Raw genomic sequence first — 19,302 nt, 5'->3', positions numbered from 1 at the left:
TAGCACCTGTTCCTTGAACAAGTTCCACATTTCACTTGTGTCCTTCCCTGCCAGCCTATGTTCCCAACTTATGCACTTCAATTCTTGTCTGACAACACGTATTTACCCTTCCCCCAAATTGTAAACCTTGCCCTGTTGCACGTACCTATCCCTCTCCATTACTAAAGTGAAAGTCACAGAATTGTGGTCACTATCTCCAAAATGCTCCCCCACTAACAAATCTATCACTTGCCCTGGTTCATTACCCAGTACTAAATCCAATATTGCCCTTCCTCTGGTTGGACAATCTACATACTGTGTTAGAAAAGCTTCCTGGACACACTGCACAAACACCACCCCATCCAAACTATTTGATCTAAAGAGTTTCCACTCAATATTTGGGAAGTTAAAGTCGCCCATGACTACTACCCTGTGACTTCTGCACCTTTCCAAAATCTGTTTCCCAATCTGTTCCTCCACATCTCTGCTACTATTGGGGGGCCTATAGAAAACTCCTAACAAGGTGACTGCACCTTTCCTATTTCTGACTTCAACCCATACTACCTCAATAGGGTGATACTCCTCGAACTGCCTTTCTGCAGCTGTTATACTATCTCTAATTAATAATGCCACCCCCCCACCTCTTTTACCACCCTCCCTAATCTTATTGAAACATCTATAACCAGGGACCTCCAACAACCATTTCTGCCCCTCTTCTATCCAAGTTTCCGTGATGGCCACCACATCGTAGTCCCAAGTACCGATCCATGCCTTAAGTTCACCCACCTTATTCCTGATGCTTCTTGCGTTGAAGTATACACACGTCAACCCATCTCCGTGCCTGCAAATACTCTCCTTTGTCAGTGTTCCCTTCCCCACTGCCTCATTACATGCTTTGGCGTCCTGAATATCGGCTACCTTAGTTGCTGGACTACAAATCCGGTTCCCATTCCCCTGCCAAATTAGTTTAAACCCTCCCGAAGAGTACTAGCAAACCTCCCTCCCAGGATATTGGTGCCCTTCTGGTTCAGATGCAACCCGTCCTGCTTGTACAGGTCCCACCTTCCCCAGAATGCGCTCCAATTATCCAAATACCTGAAGCCCTCCCTCCTACACCATTCCTGCAGCCACGTGTTCAACTGCACTCTCTCCCTATTCCTAGCCTCGCTATCACGTGGCACCGGCAACAAACCAGAGATGACAACTCTGTCTGTCCTGGCTTTCAACTTCCAGCCTAACTCCCTAAACTTGTTTATTACCTCCACACCCCTTTTCCTACCTATGTCGTTGGTACCAATGTGCACCACGACTTCTGGCTGCTCCCCCTTAAGGATCCTGAAGACACGATCCGAGACATCCCTGGCCCTGGCACCCGGGAGGCAACATACCTTCCGGGAGTCTCACTCGCGACCACAGAATCTCCTATCTATTCCCCTAACCATTGAATCTCCTACAACTATTGCTTTTCTAGTCTCCCCCCTTCCCTTCTGAGCCCCAGAGCCAGACTCAGTGCCAGAGACCTGGCCGTTAGGGCCTTCCCCCGGTAGGTCATCCCCCCCAACAGCATCCAAAACGGTATACTTGTTTTGAAGGGGAACGGCCACGAGGGATCCCTGCACTGTCTGCCTGTTTGTTTTTTTCCCCCTGACTGTAACCCAGCTATTCTTGTCCTGTACCTTGGGTGTGGTTACCTCCCTGTAACTCTTCTCAATCACCCCCTCTGCCTTCCGGATGATCTGAAGTTCATCCAGCTTCAGCTCCAGTTCCCTAACACGGTCTTTGAGGAGCTGAAGTTGGGTGCACTTCCCGCAGGTATAGTCAGTGGGGACACCGGTGCTATCCCTCACCACCCACATCCTACAGGAGGAGCATGTAACTGGCCTAGCCTCCATCCCCTCTTACCTTACAGAATATAGCTGCTGTGTGGACTAACTAGATCTCCGCCCTCCGACTCTGCTCCCAGTCAGCTACACTTCCTGTAAACTCCTGGCTCTCTTCGCACTCTTTGCGGAAATGTCGGAAACAAAATGAAAGGAGCACCTGACTCCCTCCTCACCTAACTCCTTCGGTCACCAAACTCTCACTATCGCACTCAAAAAGCACCAAATTCAGCACTCCCTCGGTCACCAAACTCTCACTATCGCACTGAAAAAGCACCAAATTCAGCACTCCCTCGGTCACCAAACTCTCACTATCGCACTCAAAAAGCACCAAATTCAGCACTCCCTCGGTCACCAAACTCTCACTATCGCACTCAAAAAGCACCAAATTCAGCACTCAGTGCAAACAAAGTCTGCACTGTAGGGGATCACTTTTATACTGTGAATCTAGCCTCTGAAAAACTGGCCTAATCCAATTAACTAATTAACAAGCTCCAGCTGCAAGTGCTTGGAAGTAGAAGCCTGTTTAAAGCTGATTGAAAATTCACCTTCTTCTAAACCAAACAGCAACTTTTAAGTTAATTAACTAAATAAAAGAAAGACTAAACTTTAGATAAAAATGAAGCCTTATACTCCCTCGGTCACCAAACTCTCACTATCGCACTCAAAAAGCACCAAATTCTGCACTCAGTGCAAACAAAACAAGTGATCTGCCTTCCACCAGCATACAGCCATCCTGCAAAATGGATAGCGTCCGCCCGCCGCTCCGCATCATCGGTAACCTAGGGGCCAACTGGAAGATATTCAAACAACGCTTCCAGCTCTACCTTGAAGCCACAGACCGGGAAGCTGCCTCAGACACCAGGAAGATCGCTCTCTTCCTATCCACGGCCGGGGAACTGCCATCCACATTTTCAATTCTCTCACCTTTGCTGATGGTGAAGATAAATCAAAATTAAAGACGGTCCTCCTCAAGTTTGACAGTCACTGCGACATCGAGGTGAATGAAAGTTTCGAGCGCTATGTATTCCAACGGCATTTGCAGGGTAAGGATGAGCCTTTCCAGTCCTTTCACACCCACCTCCGCATCCTTGCGCAGTCCTGTAATTACGGGTCCACCTCCGACTCCATGCAGCACCAGCCCAACTATCCCGGCAAATTTTTTGTAAAACTCCACCAGATACCCATCCGGCCCCGGGGCTTTACCCGACTGCATGACCTTCAGGCCCCCCAACACCTCTTCGGTCCTGACCAGGGCCCCCACTCCATCCACCAACCTCCTCCCCACTCTTGGGAAGGTCCGTCCATCCAAGAATCGCCTCATCCCCCCTCGGTCCCCCGGGTGGTTCCGAAGTGTACAGCTTCCTATAAAAGTCCCTAAAGACCTTGTTCAGCCCTGCTGGATCACCCACTAGATTACCTTCCCCATCCACTACCCTCCCTATTTCCCTAGCCGCTTCCCTCTTCCTCAGTTCCTGCGCAAGCATTCTACTGGCCTTCTCCCCATGCTCATAAATCGTGCCGTTTACCTTTCTTAGCTGCTCGACAGCCTTGCCTGTAGTCAGCACCCCCAATTTGGCCTGCAGCCTCTGTCGCTTCCTGAGTAACTCTGGCCTCGGGGATTCCGCGTAACTCCTGTCCTTCCATAGAATTTCCTTAATCAGTCGGTCCGTCTCTGCCCTATCTGTCTTGTCCCTGTACTCCCGGATTGAAATCAGCTCCCCTCTCACCACTGCCTTCAGTGCCTCCCAGAGCACCGCTGCCGAGACTTCCCCAGTATCGTTCACCTGCAGGTAATTCTGCATGCATTTCCTCAGCCTCTCACACACCACCTCGTCCGCGAGTAGTCCAACTTCCAGCCTCCATGGTGGGCGCTGAAAGTTGTCCTTACAAAACTGCAAGTCTACCCAGTGTGGAGTATGGTCCGATATGGCAGTTGCCGAATATTCTGCCCCCACCATTCCGGCAGCAGGTCCCTACTCACAACAAAGTAGTCAATTCGGGAATACACCTTGTGGACGTGGGAATAGTACGAGAACTCGCTCGCCGTCGGCTGGCTAAATCTCCACGGATCTGCTCCCCCCATTTTCTCCATGAACCCTCTCAGTTCCTTTGCCATCGCTGGCAACCTGCCCGTTCTTGAGCATGACCGATCCAGGCTCGGGTCCAGGACCGTATTAAAGCCCCCGCCCATGATCAACTTACGCGAGTCCAAGTCGGGGATTTTCCCTAGCATCCTGCTAATAAAATCCACGTCGTCCCAATTAGGGGCATACACACTGACCAGGACTACTCTCACCCCTTCGAGCTTACCCCTCACCATAACGAACCTGCCACCCCCATCCACCACTGTGCCCTCTGCCTCAAATTGTACCCTTTTATTAATCAGGATCGCAACCCCCCTTGTCTTAGAATCAAGCTCCGAATGAAAGACCTGACTGGCCCAGCCTTTCCTTAACCTAACCTGGTCTGCCACTTTTAGGCGCATCTCCTGCAACAAGACTATGTCCGCCTTCAGAACCCACAGATGCGCAAACACACGCGCCCTCTTAACTGGGCCGTTTAACCCTCTAACATTCCAGGTGATCAGCCTGGTTGGGGGGCACTTCACGCGCCCCCCCCCTTGCCGATCAGCCACCCCTTTCCTTGGCCAGCCATGTGTCGTGCTTCCTCTAGCTGGCTCCTGGCCGGCTTCACCCATGACCTCCTCACTGTTACCATGCCCAGTTCCCCTCCCCGTCAGCAGAACAACTCCCCCCCTAGCAACACCATCCTATCACCTAACCCCTACCCTAATCTAACTATATAGACACCCCCCACCTCGGCTCCCGTTGACTAGCTGTACTCAGCTAGCCTGGGGCTGTGCTCAAGGGCTTTTAACGTGTAATACAATTCCCCACTCTCCCGATGGTGCCTCCCAATTCTCCCCACCTCCCTCACCCCTACCTACCCTGCCCCCACCCTCTCCACCCTTCCCCAGTGCCTTCAGTGATCCTCGATGTGCTTTGCCTTTCTAGCTCTACAGCTATGTTAGGTGTCTCCCCAGGATGCACATCTTTTTTTAAATATAAATTTAGATTATCCAATTCACTTTTACCAATTAAGGGGCAATTTAGCTTGGCCAATCCACCTACCCTGCACATCTTTGGGTTGTGGGGAGGGAAACCCACGCAGACATGGGGGAATGTGAAACTCCACACAGACAGTGACCCAGAGCCGGGATCGAACCTGGGGCCTCGGCGCTGTGAGGCAGCAGTGATATCCTCTGCGCCACCATGCTGCCCCCCCAGGATGCACATCTGAGGAGGAAGCAGCCAGCTGCTTACCTGGTCCCATGGCCTTCGATGCCCCTGGAGGGCATGCTCTGCGGGCTCTGGGGCCGGGGGGCCCCGGTGCACTTGATAATGGCACATGCACAGCAGTGCCGCCCTGTCTCGTATGCTGACCTTGAGACACGGCGTCATCAGAGGGGTGGAACACGGGAGAGCTGGTAGCCACTGTTGCCACTCCATGGGACGGGTCTGGGTTGGCACGCAGTGCCCATAGGGCCCTGAGGTTCATCTTGGGACGGAGAGGCAGCCGGTTCAATCCCCAGATGCCCCTACATCACCTGGCTCTGCCAGCCCTGGCGGTTCCCCATGGTCTGCACCATTGTGTCAACGCCCTCCGCTCGGCTCCTCCGTGACTGGGACATGCTGTGCAGCGCCTCGGCAATGCCCACCTGCGACTGGGACAAGCTCCACAAGGCCTCAGCCATTCTCATCTGAGAGCAGGACATGTCATGCAGCACCTCATCAATGTCAGCCTGGTACTGGGTAACATCTCCCAGAGAGTCGAACATTCTGCCAAGACACTCAGCTGTGGCGTCACTGACTGTGCGATGCCTTGGATACCTTCACTCATGGTGCTGACGTCATGCGCCAGCCTCTGTGGTCACCACCCTCACAGTTTTGGCCTCAATGCCACACATTGTTGGTGACATCTCCTGCACCCGGAGCCTCTGGGACTCCTCCAATCGACTATGGACCTGCTGGAGTGACATTGACATCTCCCTCTGAATGTCCCAGCCGCTTCCTAACATCTCCATCAGCTCCGGGTAACCCTGTACCAGAAGCTCAGCACCAGGCTGGGACCCAGCTGGGTCCTGGGATCCAGCAGACCTCCGACTGTTGTTACGCCTGGCGGTTCCTGCCTCCACCTGGTGTACAGCAGCAGCTCTGTGGTGCTCACCAGATTGTGCCCCTGAAGCCTGACCACTTACTTTCCCACCAAGGTGCGTGTATCTGCGCTGGTGGAGGGTGGGGATGACAGCTGTGATGCATCGATTGTGTCTTCCTCGGAGCTCCCCTCCAAGGTGGTCTCCTGGGAGGCTGCGGAGGGTGCCACCTGGGACGGGCCGGTGCCGTCGGCTGGAGGACCTGTGGGAGAATGGACATGTGGTCAGTGGGAGGGATGGGTCAGTCAGTAAAGCAACAACAACTCACGTTTGACAAGTCGTCCAGGTGGGGCCAAGTGGTCCCTGGAGAGACACCTAACATAGCTGTAGAGCTAGAGAGGCAAAGCACATCAAGAACCCCATAACCTAAGCGGCACATCCCTGTGTCATAATATACACCAGTATATCATGGTGCAGATACACACACACTGATGGACACACAGCGGGACCAATCAACACACACAACACCGCAGCCAATCACCAGTCAGAGCACACTTACTATAAAGACAGGGGGCATCAGATTTCCCGCTCATTCGGGATGCAGTCTCCGAGAAGGACAGAGCTTACAGCTTACAGCACAGATCTTCACCATGTGCTGAGTGCATAGACTGGTTAGGACAGGAATAGGTCTTAAGTTTAATCTAACATCGTGTTAACCCACAGTGAAAGTAGGTGCAACAGTTTCTAACTTAATAAAATAGTGTTGCACTATTTTAAGTGTTGGTGGCCTGTATGTGTTCCATGGACCCAGAGCAACCAACACATCACCCTGGACACTAAGGGACAATTTATCATGCCCAATCTACCTAATCTGCACATCTTTGGACTTTGGGTGGATCCCTCACCTCTGTGGTTTCCTCCAAACTCTGTGATGGTGACCACTCTGTCATCAGCCACCCCTGACACCTCCAGGACCCATTCCTCGAAGGTGATGAGGATTCCTAAGTCACTCACCCTACTGCCAGTCGGGGTCCCCCTCCCGGCGATTGTGGGAGAGCTTCTCCTGCAGAGACACAGAAGGGGCATTGTTAGCCACACATGTGATTCACAGTAGTGGTGGTGGTGGTGGTCGGGGGGGTGGGGGTGGTGGTGGTTGGGGGGGGGGGGGGGGGGGATGAAGGAAGGGTCGGGGAAGTTGAAGGGAGGAGGGGTGAAGGAAGAGTTGTGGTCTGAATGGAGAGTTGGGAAGAGGATGCTCGCGAGGAGAAGGCCTCACTGTGCTCAGCGCCCAGAAGCTCGCGGCAGTTCCCGCTCGCTGCCACACTTAGAAATCTTTCCGGAGAATCGCGCCCCAAGTAACATTTGATAGCGGTGGGGAACTCACTGCAAAACCCACCACAAATGAACTCAGAAATCTTTCCATTAAATGGGGTAGCATGGTAGCACAGTGGGTTAGCCCTGCTGCCTCACGGCGCCGAGGTCCCAGGTTCGATCCCGGCTCTGGGTCACTGGCCGTGTTTGCGTGTGTTTCACCCCCACAACCTAAAGATGTGCAGTCTAGGTGGATTGGCTATGCTAAATTGCCCCTTAATTGGAAAAAATTAATTGGGTACTCTAAATTTAAAAAAAAAAGAAATCTTTCCATTAAATTCTGCCCGTTGCCTGACCTTCTGTGTTTTTAGATTAACAAAATTTAAGGAGCCTTCCAGCACCTAGAAATCCAAATTCACCCCCAATATCTGGTCCTTCCAGTTTATGCCTCTTTCGGAATTCTCTCCATAACAAACTGGATTGCAAAAGTACTTCACAGTGGCTGTGAAATACTTTTAAGGTTGTGAAAGGCACTCCATAATAAACAAATTGACAGGTAAAGTGGAACCAGAGTCACATCACCGAGGGCGGAGGTTAGGACGTTTGGCCAAGGAGCTCAAATTGCAGACACCTGTGAGGCAGGATTGCCTTATGCAGGATCTTGGGGTAAACTTAACACAGAGGCTATAGGCACTTTACCTTACCCTGTGCTCCAACCAGGTCTTAAGAAAGTACCTACTGTCATAATACCCAAAAGAAACAGAACAGACCACAAGGCACCCTACCCAAATATTTAAAAATTATTTTTGTTTTCAAATGTATTTAATGTTCTCAATTACGTTTTGACATCAAAAGCCCTATTTAAATGAATTTGACATCAAATTTGACAGTGTGTTCAATGTTATCCAGTGCACCCAAAGTGAATCAATAAAAGCAAGTATAAGCCTGTAACATAATGACATTCATGGCAGAGATGGATTACTCCAACCTCTTTCCAATCATGCACAGTGCCTCTCGAAACGCTGACAGAAAATTCACAGCTTTTGCTCCACAATTGTCCTCTTCACCAATGACCTCTGTGATTCAGCAGCTGATTAAAGCTGATTCCACCATCAACTCCTGTTCACTTATGATGCGTGTTACACCAAGTGACAACTCCAGCATCTGTCTTGAGGTGCATGTATCTGAGCTGCTGGAGGGTGATGTGTTAAGTAAGTTGGTTCAACGTTGACTGCAACTGGATGCTGTGGAACTAGAAACAGGCTTCTGACACAGGAGATAGTCCAACACTGTTTTATTGAACTTCCTGATTGCTGTACATAGTCTGCTGTGAGTTGACACTCTATCAATCTAACTGATAACCTCCTACTGGCTTGACCAGACTAACTCTCTACCTCATGGTGATAGTGCTCACTGGCTTGTGCACTCTTACTATCTCAGTAGCTGTGTCCTGTAGAAAGAGAGAGAGAGTCTTAATGCCCTGTGTGCTTTATAGTGGTGGTGTCCTGTCTGGTGATTGGTTGTTATGTGTTGTGTGTGTTCACTGGTTATCCTGTGTGTCAATCACTGCCTGTCTGCATCTCATTATATACATGAGTGGATATTATGACAGAGGGCATTTGTGATGGTGCATCCTCAGAGTGAATGACCTACTCTGAGCTGTTTCTAGTGGTAGCTGCTCATGGGGTGCTTTTGCAACCTGTTGGTAATGACCCTATTACAGACCCTATGAGAAACTATGCCATCTTCTTCACAGCCTTCAACACGTCATTGATGACGATGAACATCTTGCCAAGGTCATCCCCACACCCCCACTACTTGCCTTCAAACAACCGCGCAACCTCAAACGAATCATTGTTTGCAGCAAACTACCCAGTCTTCAGAACAGTGACCACGACACCACACAACCCTGCCATGGCAATCTCTGCAAGACGTGCCAGATCATCGACATGGATACCACTATTACACGTGAGAACACCACCCACCAGGTACGCGGTACATACTCGTGCGACTCGGCCAACGTTGTCTACCTCATACGTTGCAGGAAAGGATGTCCCGAAGCATGGTACATTGGCGAGACCATGCAGACGCTGCGACAACGAATGAACGGACATCGCGCAACAATCACCAGGCAGGAATGTTCCCTTCCAGTCGGGGAACACTTCAGCAGTCAAGGGCATTCAGCCTCTGATCTCCGGGTAAGCGTTCTCCAAGGCGGCCTTCAGGACGCGCGACAACGCAGAATCGCCGAGCAGAAACTTATAGCCAAGTTCCGCACACATGAGTGCGGCCTCAACCGGGACCTGGGATTCATGTCGCATTACATTCATCCCCCACCATCTGGCCTGCGAAATCCTACCAACTGTCCTGGCTTGGTACAATTCACACCTCTTTAACCTGGGGTTACCCCATCTCTGCATCTGTAAAGATTTAATCAACTGCTAATGCTCGCATTCCTAGCATTGTTTGGCATCTTTGAATTTGTCTATATATGTGTTTCTGGAACAGACCTCTTCATTCACCTGAGGAAGGAGCAGCGCTCCGAAAGCTAGTGACATCGAAACAAACCTGTTGGACTTTAACCTGGTGTTGTAAGACTTTGTACTGTTATTAAATGGAGGAGCAGGTTGGAAGGAATGGCCTCCTCTTGTTCCTATTTCCTATGGCCTTGGGAAAGCATGTTTGGTCACTTAGCCTTTTCACGAGCTAAAATATTTAAATTAATACTTATGGATGTTCCGAGCTTTGTTTTACAGCACATTTACACCTCCTGAGGTTGTGAAAGGCATTATAGAAATGCACGTTCTTTCTATAACAACCTTTTGTGTTGTAATCTATGTAAATCGTTTAAATAATCTCATGTACCAACAAACAAAAACTAGCTGCTTATTTTATGTTTTCAGAGCCTTGGAATATTTTGCCAAAGAGCAACAAAAAACCTTTGGGTGTAATTGCTATAATGTTGTTATGCTATTCGGGGGCCATCTAGCGCTGAAAATATGCAAAACCCACTGTTAAGAAAACAGTCGATTAACGAGCAGAAAAAAACTGCTGTTCCTGTTAAGTAAATATTTAGATCGCGAACTCATGCTTTGGCGTCAGGGGGTCAGGAGAGTTTAGGACCCAGCGGAAATGTGTAGTTTGTTTTCAGCCTGTACTTAAAGGTGAGAAATTCAGGCACTGCTTGTATTGATTGGTTGTCTATAAGAGGGGCGAAGTGTGGTTTTAACCACTTAGCGAAGGTAAGTTGTGGACCAGGTCATTTAGTGCGTATGGTGTTGAGAATTTCTTAGAAACAGCAATAATTCCTTTGTTCCCCTTAAGGGAATATTGATCCTTCCTGTCTTGGGAGATTTATTCACCCTTCCCTCTCTCCTGGACGTTACTGTGTGAGTGTTTTCTGCGGACGTTTATTTCTGTGTGAAATGTTTACTTAACAAGACATAAAATGGTTAAATTAGATATTGCCTTAGTTGAAAGTTGACGCCTTCTGGCATTGGTGTTGCGGCTTTTTCCTTGTGTCTTGGCTGAGTCTTGTATCTAGGTACGCTAGGGTTCAGAGTAGTTGCGTAAATTATGTGCAACTTTTTACTCAACAGCCTTACATAATTTTGGAGATCACCGTGACCACCGAGTGTGAAAGTGATTCAGACTGCATAATTTTTAATTTAAGTGGTGCGAATTCTCTTGGGGAAGAGAAGGGTTTCGGCCTCCTCACTCTTTGTGATCCACCCAAAGGGTTAACTTGCAGGCTGCTCCTCCAGCCTCTGGTTACCACAGTGGTCACAGCTGAGTCCCGGGAACGGCGCACGCGCGGGGGGGGGGGGGGGGGTTCTCGCGGCGGCCCGCGACGGTTGTGCGTCACAATGGGTACGCAGCCGTGCGTCAGGCGCCAAACGTCACGCGTCACGTGCACTCGCCGGAGGGGCCACGTGAGCCTGGAAAAGGCGCCAAACGGAGGCGAGGAGGAGGAGGCCAAGGAAAAAGATCCCCTTTCCTTCCTCTCCCAAATACCCTGAGTAAGTAAAAGTGCCCCGCTCTGGAGGATGAGATGGTATAGTGACCCCGGCCCACGGCTCAAATAAATACTGCCCCCAACCAAACAGCTGGCCGGGATAACGATGTCAGTTAATGGCTGGGACGGACCCTCGTGTTCGCCAGCAGCAGGAAAGAACTTGAGGGCCGGAGTAAATATCTGGTGTCTAAAGGCTGTCGAATGTGTGAAATGATGTCTGGATTTTACCGCAGCTCTTTGTTCTAATGCTGGGATTGGGGGTGAATGTCGACCAGCCTCTTGCTCAGCCCAGAGGGTTTGCAATTCGGGTGTTTTCAGGTAAAACCCAATTTCCTCTGTGCATTGCCACCGTGAACCAGTGAGTGCAGGGAAGATGAATGTTGGTGTTGGCGCAGGGTTTTAAATTCCTGCGACATTGAGACTGATTTCCAGGGGAGCTGGGACACCGACAGACTGGACAGATGGTACCGGAACAGAGATGTGACCAATGTCCTTGTGAGTTGTTTCAGGAGTGCTGTTTGGGAAGGTTTAAATTCGCTGCAGAGAGGACCACTACACCTGGTAAACCAGGTGTAAATTGTAAAGCTTACTACTATGCATGTACATAAATGCAGAGTACAGTAAATGGGGGTGCGTTGCAGATGCAAAAGGCCATGTGAGAGTATGATTATGTGGCGATAACAGGAAACATGGCTCAAAAGAAATGGCAGCACCTGGGGACTAAATATTCTGCTGGATGCGAAGGTGTTCAGGAAAGAAAGGTGGCAGTGTGTTTATAAGAATAAAATTGCAGTTGGGTGAGAAGAGGTCAAGAATATATTCTATTTGCTACCATTATGCTACTGGGTATATTCTATGTAAACCTCCAAATAGTGGGAAAGATATAGAACAAGGTGCAAAAACTAGTACTGATGGGATCTTGAGTTGTCCAGATGTAGACTGGGGTAACAGTAGAGTAAAAAGTAGAGAGGAGGGAGAGGCTTTCAAGTCTGGAAGTGTTCAGGGGAATTTTCTGGAACGTTGTATCTTACCCAATGAGGAAGTGGGCATTGCTGAATCTGGTTCTGGGGAATGAAGTGGCCAAGTGTGAATAGGGGAACATTTGGGAGAAAGTGATCATAGTATCATGAGATTTAGATTATCCATAGGAAAGGACAAACAAATTAAAGTTAGGAAGGAGGTGGTTGAGTCACTGGAATGGTTAAAGAGCAGGTATTGGAAATGCTGGCTGGGATTAAAAGTTGATAAGTCACCAGGACCATTTTTAATTTGGTGCAGCATTGACCATAATCTTGCGAATCTCCTTTTAATTATGGGGACAGTGCTGGAGGACTGGAGAATTGCAGATGTTGCGTGCGCACACACCCTTGTTCAAAAAAGGGTATCAGGATAAATTTAGTAACTACAGGACAATCTGGCCTTGGTGTGGGTTGACATGTTAGCCCGCCCCTTCTACTCTCCCTGGTGCCCCCCGACCTACACTAACTACGTTGACCCCTGCCCTTAGCGCCTGGCTGTCTCCCGCCCGAATGCTCGGGCCCTCCCCCCACACCCCAAAGACCCATTAACCTAATTGTATCTTCCTGTGCCCTTTCAAGTCCCTTACCCAGCCCATCCCCCGATCAGAGGCCCCGGTCTCCTGCCAAAAGATACCAAGTGCGGAACCCCCTTTGCAGGCCCCACCGCCCCCCCGTTGCAAGCTCCCAAACTCTCCCTAAGCAGTGCGCCCTCCAGTCCCTGTTCTCTGTCCAGGCTGAATACAATCTTAAATAAAACATTACAGTGCAGGATAATTTAACGGACCGCCGCCACACAACAGCTCTGTGAGCCCAGAGTCCTTTAGTTCAAGTCCAGCTTCTTCTTTTAATAAAAGTCCATTTTCTAGTCAAAACAAGTTAGGTTAACATACCGCCGCCACTGTAGAGCATTGAAAAACAAACCAAATGTCCGTTAGTTCAAGTCCAGCTTCCTCTCTTTAATAAAGGCCCAAACCTGTTCTGGTGTCTCGAAGTAGTAATGAAGTTCCTCAAACGTCACCCAAAGCTTCGCAGGATACAGCATTCCAAATCTCACCTGCTTTTTGAAGAGGGCTGCCTTTACCTTGATGAATCCTGCACGCCTCTTGGCCAGCTCCGCTCCCAAGTCCTGTTAGATGCGCACCTCGCAGTTCTCCCCTCTGCTGCTCCTCTCCGCCTTGGCCCATCGCAGCACCTGATCCCTGTCGGCAAGCCGGTGAAAGCGAACCACCAAGGGCCTCGGTCGGTCACCTGTCCTGGGCTTCCTTGCGGGGGCTCTATGTGCCCCATCCAACTCCAGGGGTCGAGGGAAGGCCTCCGGTCCTATCAGCGCCTCGAGCATACCCATCACGTATGCGCCACCATCCGATCTCTCTCAGCCCTCGGGGAGGCCCACGATCCTCAGGTTCTGCCTCCTGGCTCTGTTCCCCAGCTCTTCAAGCTGCTCCTGCATCCTCTGGCGGGCATTCAGCTCCTCTACCTCGTGCTCCAGCTCCGTTACTGTGTCCACCTGGGTGGAGAGCTTCACCTCGACCTCCCTGAGCGTCTTCTCTTGGACCGCCTGCACCTCGACCATTCGGTCCATCACCGCCCTCATCGGGTCCAACGTGTCCCTCTTCAAGTCGGCGAAGCAGCTCCGAAAAAAAACTCCATCTGCTGCTCCCTTGGCCAGTGAGCCTCCGCTCCCTGTTCCCTGCTGGCCGCCATGCTTCGCCGCCCGGTCAGAGGTCCCCGCTGCTCCTGCTTCGAACTTCGCCGCTCCACTCAACCACTTCTGGTCCGACTGTCCATACCCCGGGAGGAAAACCTCTTCTTTTCGTCTCCTCCACCGATTCAGGCCGCCAGGTCCCGAAGAAATCCTGCAAAACAGGTCCGTTTGCCCATCGCGGGCGGGAGCGATCCGACCTGCGACCTGCTTCCTCGAGGGCGCCACCGGAAGTCAATAAAATTAACTTTGATCTGTGTAATTAAATAAAGAAAACCAACATGGCATAAAGGGCAAATGATTTTTGAGGTCACAGGGTTGATGAGTATAATTCAGTTTCTCTGTGGTACATCAGCTTCCAAAAGGCATTGATTGATGAAGTGCCTTAAAGGCTTGTCAGCAAGGTTTTAAAAACTTCTAGAGTAAAAGGCATTACTGGTTTAGCACAGTGAGCTAAACAGCTGGCTTGTAATGCAGAACAAGGCCAGCAGCGCAGGTTCAATTCCCGTACCAGCTTCCCTGAACAGTTGCCAGAATGTGGCGACTGGAGGCTTTTCACAGTCGCTTCATTGAAGCCTACTTCTGATAAGTTATTATAGTGGCGGCACAGTGGGTTACCCCTGCTGCGGCGCGGTGGGTTACCCCTGCTGCCTCACGGTGTCGGGGTCCCAGGTGCGATCCTGGGTCACTGGGTCACTGTCTTGTGTGGAGTTTGCACATTCTCTCCATGTTTGCGTGGGTTTTGCCCCCACAACCCAAAGATGTGGTGGGTGGATTGGCCACTCTAAATTGCCCCTTAATTGGAAAAAATGAATTGGGTGCTCTAAATTTAGTTTAAAAAAAAAAAAAAAAAAAAAAATATTATTATGGCAGCATGAATCCAAAGTTGATGAGATCATAGTGGTAACAGGTTTTTTTTTTGACTGGAGGATAGTATGCCGTGGGCTTCCCCAGGGGTTGGTATTGGGAACACTGCTTTTCTTGATCAGTGTTAGTTAGACTAGTGTACATTTCAAAATTTGCAGATGACAACAAAACTTCGCAGTATTATGAACTGTGCAGAGGGCGTGATATACTTTAAAAGGCCATATATTGATGGAATGGGCAGAAAAGTGGCAGATAAAATTTAATGCAAAGAAGTATGAAGTGATTCATCTTGGTGGGAATAATGATGAAAGGTCATTCTAAAGTGAGTTTGACCTGGGGTATGTACATTTTATTTTGATTAAACAAATTAATCAAAAGGGACAGGTGGCTGCCCCTGGTGGGGCACTGCAACAAAAATATATCAAAACCTCAATGGGGGGCAGCACAGTGGTGCAGTGTTAGCACTGCTGCCTCATGGCACCTGGGTCCCAGGTTTGATCCCGACCCTGGGTCACTGTCCGTGTGGAGTTTGCACATTCTCTGTGTTTGCGTGGGTTTCACCCTCACAACCCAAAGATGTGCAGGATAGTTGGATTGGCCATGCTAAATTAACCCTTTAATTAGAAAAATGAATTTGGCACTCTAAATTTAATAAAAGAAAAACTAAACACTAGTTTGGCCTTTGGCTGAAATGTTTTGCCCAATTCTGGGCACCACACTTTAGGAAGGATGTGAAGACATTGAGAGGGGTTTCAGGAAAGATTAATGAGACGTTCCAGTGATGAGCAACTTTAGTTACAAGGATAGAATGCAGAAGCTGGGTTCTCATTGGAGAAGGTTAAGAGGAGATTGCCAGATGTTTTCAAAATCATGAGGCATCTTGATTGAGAAGAAAGGAAGTCTTTCCATGAGTGGAAGGATCGCGAACCAGAGGATACTGGTTTTAAGGTGACTAGCAAAAGAACCAAAGGCAACATGGGGGAAAAATATTTAGTGTGGGTGGTAAGGATCTACCTGAGTTAGTGGATGTGGATGAAATTGTCTTTCAAAAGGGAATTAGGTAATTATTGGAAGAGGAAATTAATTACTTGGCAGGAGAGGGGAAAAGTGGGGTAGTGGTCCAGCTTGAGTTGCTTTTCTGGAGAACTAGCACAGACATGATGGGCTGAATAGTGGTGCTTCTTGTGCTATAACCATTTTATGATTTGGGTCTAGAGTAGGTCAATTGGCCTATCTAGCCTGCTCTGCCATTCAATAAAACCATGCATGATCTTGATTGTGGCCAAAAGCCACTTTTGTGCCTCGACTCCCTTGTTAACCAAAATGCTGTCCATCTCTGCTTTTAATATATTTAACAATGCAGCTTGCACTGCTGTGGAAGAGTTCCAAGGGATATTGAGAGAAGAAATTCCTCCTCGTCTGTCTTAAATAGAAGACCGCTTATTTTCGAACTCTGTTCTTGGCTCTAGATTCCTTATTGTTTCAATAAGATCACCTTTCATTCTTTGAAATGCCAATGACCAGGCCTAATCTGCTCCGTTTTGTATTATATTGCTTTGCAGACCCTTTACATCAATAGTGGGCCACCTGAGGCCCATCTGAGGGTTTTGAGTGGGCCCATGAGACATTTTTCTTGACTATTGCCCACGTGCAGAGTTGTCACATTCCATTGATTTCCATCCATGTTTTTTCCTACCGGTATGACTGAAAAGCAAGGGCAAGTGAGGTGTGTGCTGATCTCACAATATTGATGAGAGCCATGAGCTCCCTTTGCATCCAAAGTGTAAATATTTTTTTTTTAACCATTTGAAGTTGATGACAATTCTATTAGTGTATAAATAATTAAGCATTTTTTAAATAACTTGTAATAAAATATACATATTTCATGGTTAGTGAACAAGCCTGATGTGCAACGAATGGAGGTCATTCGTCTAACCCACTCACTGGCATAGGTTGCCCATCACTGCATTGCATCTTTGTATCATCAGGAAATTTGGCTACAATACAGTAGCCTTCATCCAAGTCATTAATATGGATAGTCAATATTGAGGCCCCAGCTCGAATCCTGCCACACTTCACTGGTTTGTTTGTCAACCTGAAAATGATCCATTGATCCGTGCTGTTTTCCATTATGTTTTGTCCATGCTAATACATTACCCTGAACACCATGAGGGTTTATTTGTGCCATAATCTTTTAATTAGCACCTTATCAAGCGCCTTTTGAATTTCCCCATATTTAATTGTACCAATTCTTTTCCCTACATCTAATTTGTACCCATATATCCATCCTACTTGTTACATCAAAGAAATTCCCACTCCCAAAACTCTGACTGTGTCTGCTGGTATTATGGTTTTCTAAGTGTTGTGCCATGACCTCTCTCCCAATGACTGATGTCGGATTAAGTGAACTGTGTTTTTGTGCTTTGCCTCCCTCCTTTCTGAATAGTGGTATTACATTTCCAATCTGCTACAATTATGCCAGAATCAATGCATCTACTCTCGCTGCAGCCACTTCCTTTTAAGACCCGAGGATGCAGGTTTTTGTTCTAATAATGGTGACTTTGTTTTGAGTTTGTCCTTCCCTTTGCCGTGTGTATCTTTTTTAATACTTTTGTTAACCTGTCATCTTTGTAGTACTTTGTGCATCTGTTTCTCCCCCCCCTCCCCCCTCTGCTGCCCTACTCATTAATTTGTGACATACCTATTCTATATCTGTTCATTTTTTCTCTCTCTTTCTCCTTCCTCTTTCTCTCTCTCTCTCTCTCTTTCTCCTTCCTCTTTCTCTCTCTCTCTCTCTCTTTCTCCTTCCTCTTTCTCTCTCTCTCTCTTTCTCCTTCCTCTCTTTCTTTCCTCCCCCCCCCCCCCCCCCCCCCCCAAAAAAAACAAAGAGGGACTGGGCAGAAAAGGTTTGATAACCTACGCTTGGCACAAGTGAGTTCTGAGATCGGCACTGTCCAGTATAGGGGGACTGAGGAAGGGTGCCCGAATATAATTGCAATCAAGCACGTGGGTTGTGGGGAGTCTCAACACACATCTGCCCTTGCACCTCAAGGCTGGAGAGCTGAATCTGTAACCCTGGATCCATTAAATGGTCACTTATCCAAAGAGGTGGTATGTTCTCTAGTTTAGATTTTTGTCACGTGTACCGAGGTACAGTGAACGTTTTGTTTTTCATACAGTCCAGGCAGATTGTTCCATGCATGAAAAAAAAACATCGGACGTATGATAAATACACAATGTAAATACATGGACATTGGGTGAAGCATACAGACAATCGTGCGAACAACAGTTGAGAAGATGTGTGAAGAGATCCATTCAGTCCATAAGGGTCATTCATGAGTCTGGTAACAGTGGAGACGAAGCTGTGTTTTTTAATATAAATTTAGAGTACCCAATTATTTTTTTTCTAATTGAGGGGCAATTTAGCATGGCCAATCCACCTACCCTGCACATCTTTGGCTTGTGGGGCGAAACCCATGCAAACACAGGGAGAATGTGCAAACTCCACATGGACAGTGACCCAGAGCCAGGATCGAACCTGGGACCTCGGTGCAGTGGGGCTAACCCACTGCGCCACTGCTGCAAGAAGCTGTTTTTGAATCTGTTGGTGCGTTCATTATCTCCTGCCCGATGAAAGAAGTTGGGGGGAGCGAATAACCTGGATGGGAGAGGTCTTTGATTATGCTGCCGTTTTCCCAAGGCAGCAGGAAGTGTAGACAGTCAATGGATGGGAGACAGTTTTGGGTGATGAACTGGACTGGGCTGTGTTCACGACTCTCTGAAGTTTCTTAAGGTCTTGGGTCAAGTTTTGCTGTACCAGGCTTTGATGCAGCCAGATAGGATGCTTTCTGTGGTGCATCTGTAAAAATTGGTAAGAGTGAATGTGGACATGCCCTAGTTTCCTGAGGAAGTATAGGTGCTGTTGTGCTTTCTTGGTCGTAGTGTGACGTGGGTGGACCAGGACAGGTTGTTGATATGTGCACCTAGTAATTTGAAGCTGTCCAGCATCACCTCTGCACCATTGATACAGACATGGGCGTGTACGACACTTCACTTCCTGAAGGCAATTACCAGCTCCTTGGTTTGGCTGACATTGAGGGAGAGGTTGTTTTTGCACCATGGTTCGAGGTTCTCCACCTCCCTCCTGTTCTTCAATAACCCTGGACGTTACTCACCCTCCCTCCAGGGTCCACCGTTTTCCTCTGATTTTGGGAGGCCCTGAAGACTTGACCATAATTTAAACATGTTGTTACCGGTCCTCTTTACAAATGTATGGAATGATGTTGGTTCGTTCTGTGGTATTCAAGAATACCTTGGGTGTGTCATTGGTGCTTCTAGTACTGCTAGAGTTGAGGGAGATGGAACATTGCGCG

General features: G+C 48.6%; 1 protein-coding gene across 6 annotated transcripts in view; it reads left to right on the top strand.

The window, feature by feature from the left end:
• Positions 1-19,302, top strand: part of ddx4 (DEAD (Asp-Glu-Ala-Asp) box polypeptide 4) — a 168,718-nt gene that overhangs the window by 45,367 nt on the left and 104,049 nt on the right. The window contains exon 1 of one of the 6 annotated variants that reach the window (XM_072497022.1): positions 10,390-10,490. The exons of 1 other annotated variant lie outside the window; for it this stretch is intronic. The gene's annotated coding sequence lies outside the window, so the exon portion shown is untranslated. 4 more of the 6 variants (XM_072497018.1, XM_072497021.1, XM_072497019.1 and 1 more) reach the window with 4 other exon arrangements.

Source organism: Scyliorhinus torazame, chromosome 3 (assembly GCF_047496885.1).
Source record: "Scyliorhinus torazame isolate Kashiwa2021f chromosome 3, sScyTor2.1, whole genome shotgun sequence".
NCBI lineage: Eukaryota > Metazoa > Chordata > Chondrichthyes > Carcharhiniformes > Scyliorhinidae > Scyliorhinus > Scyliorhinus torazame.
The sequence above is the reverse complement of the archived record's forward strand: the minus strand, read 5'-3'. Positions and strand labels throughout refer to the sequence as shown.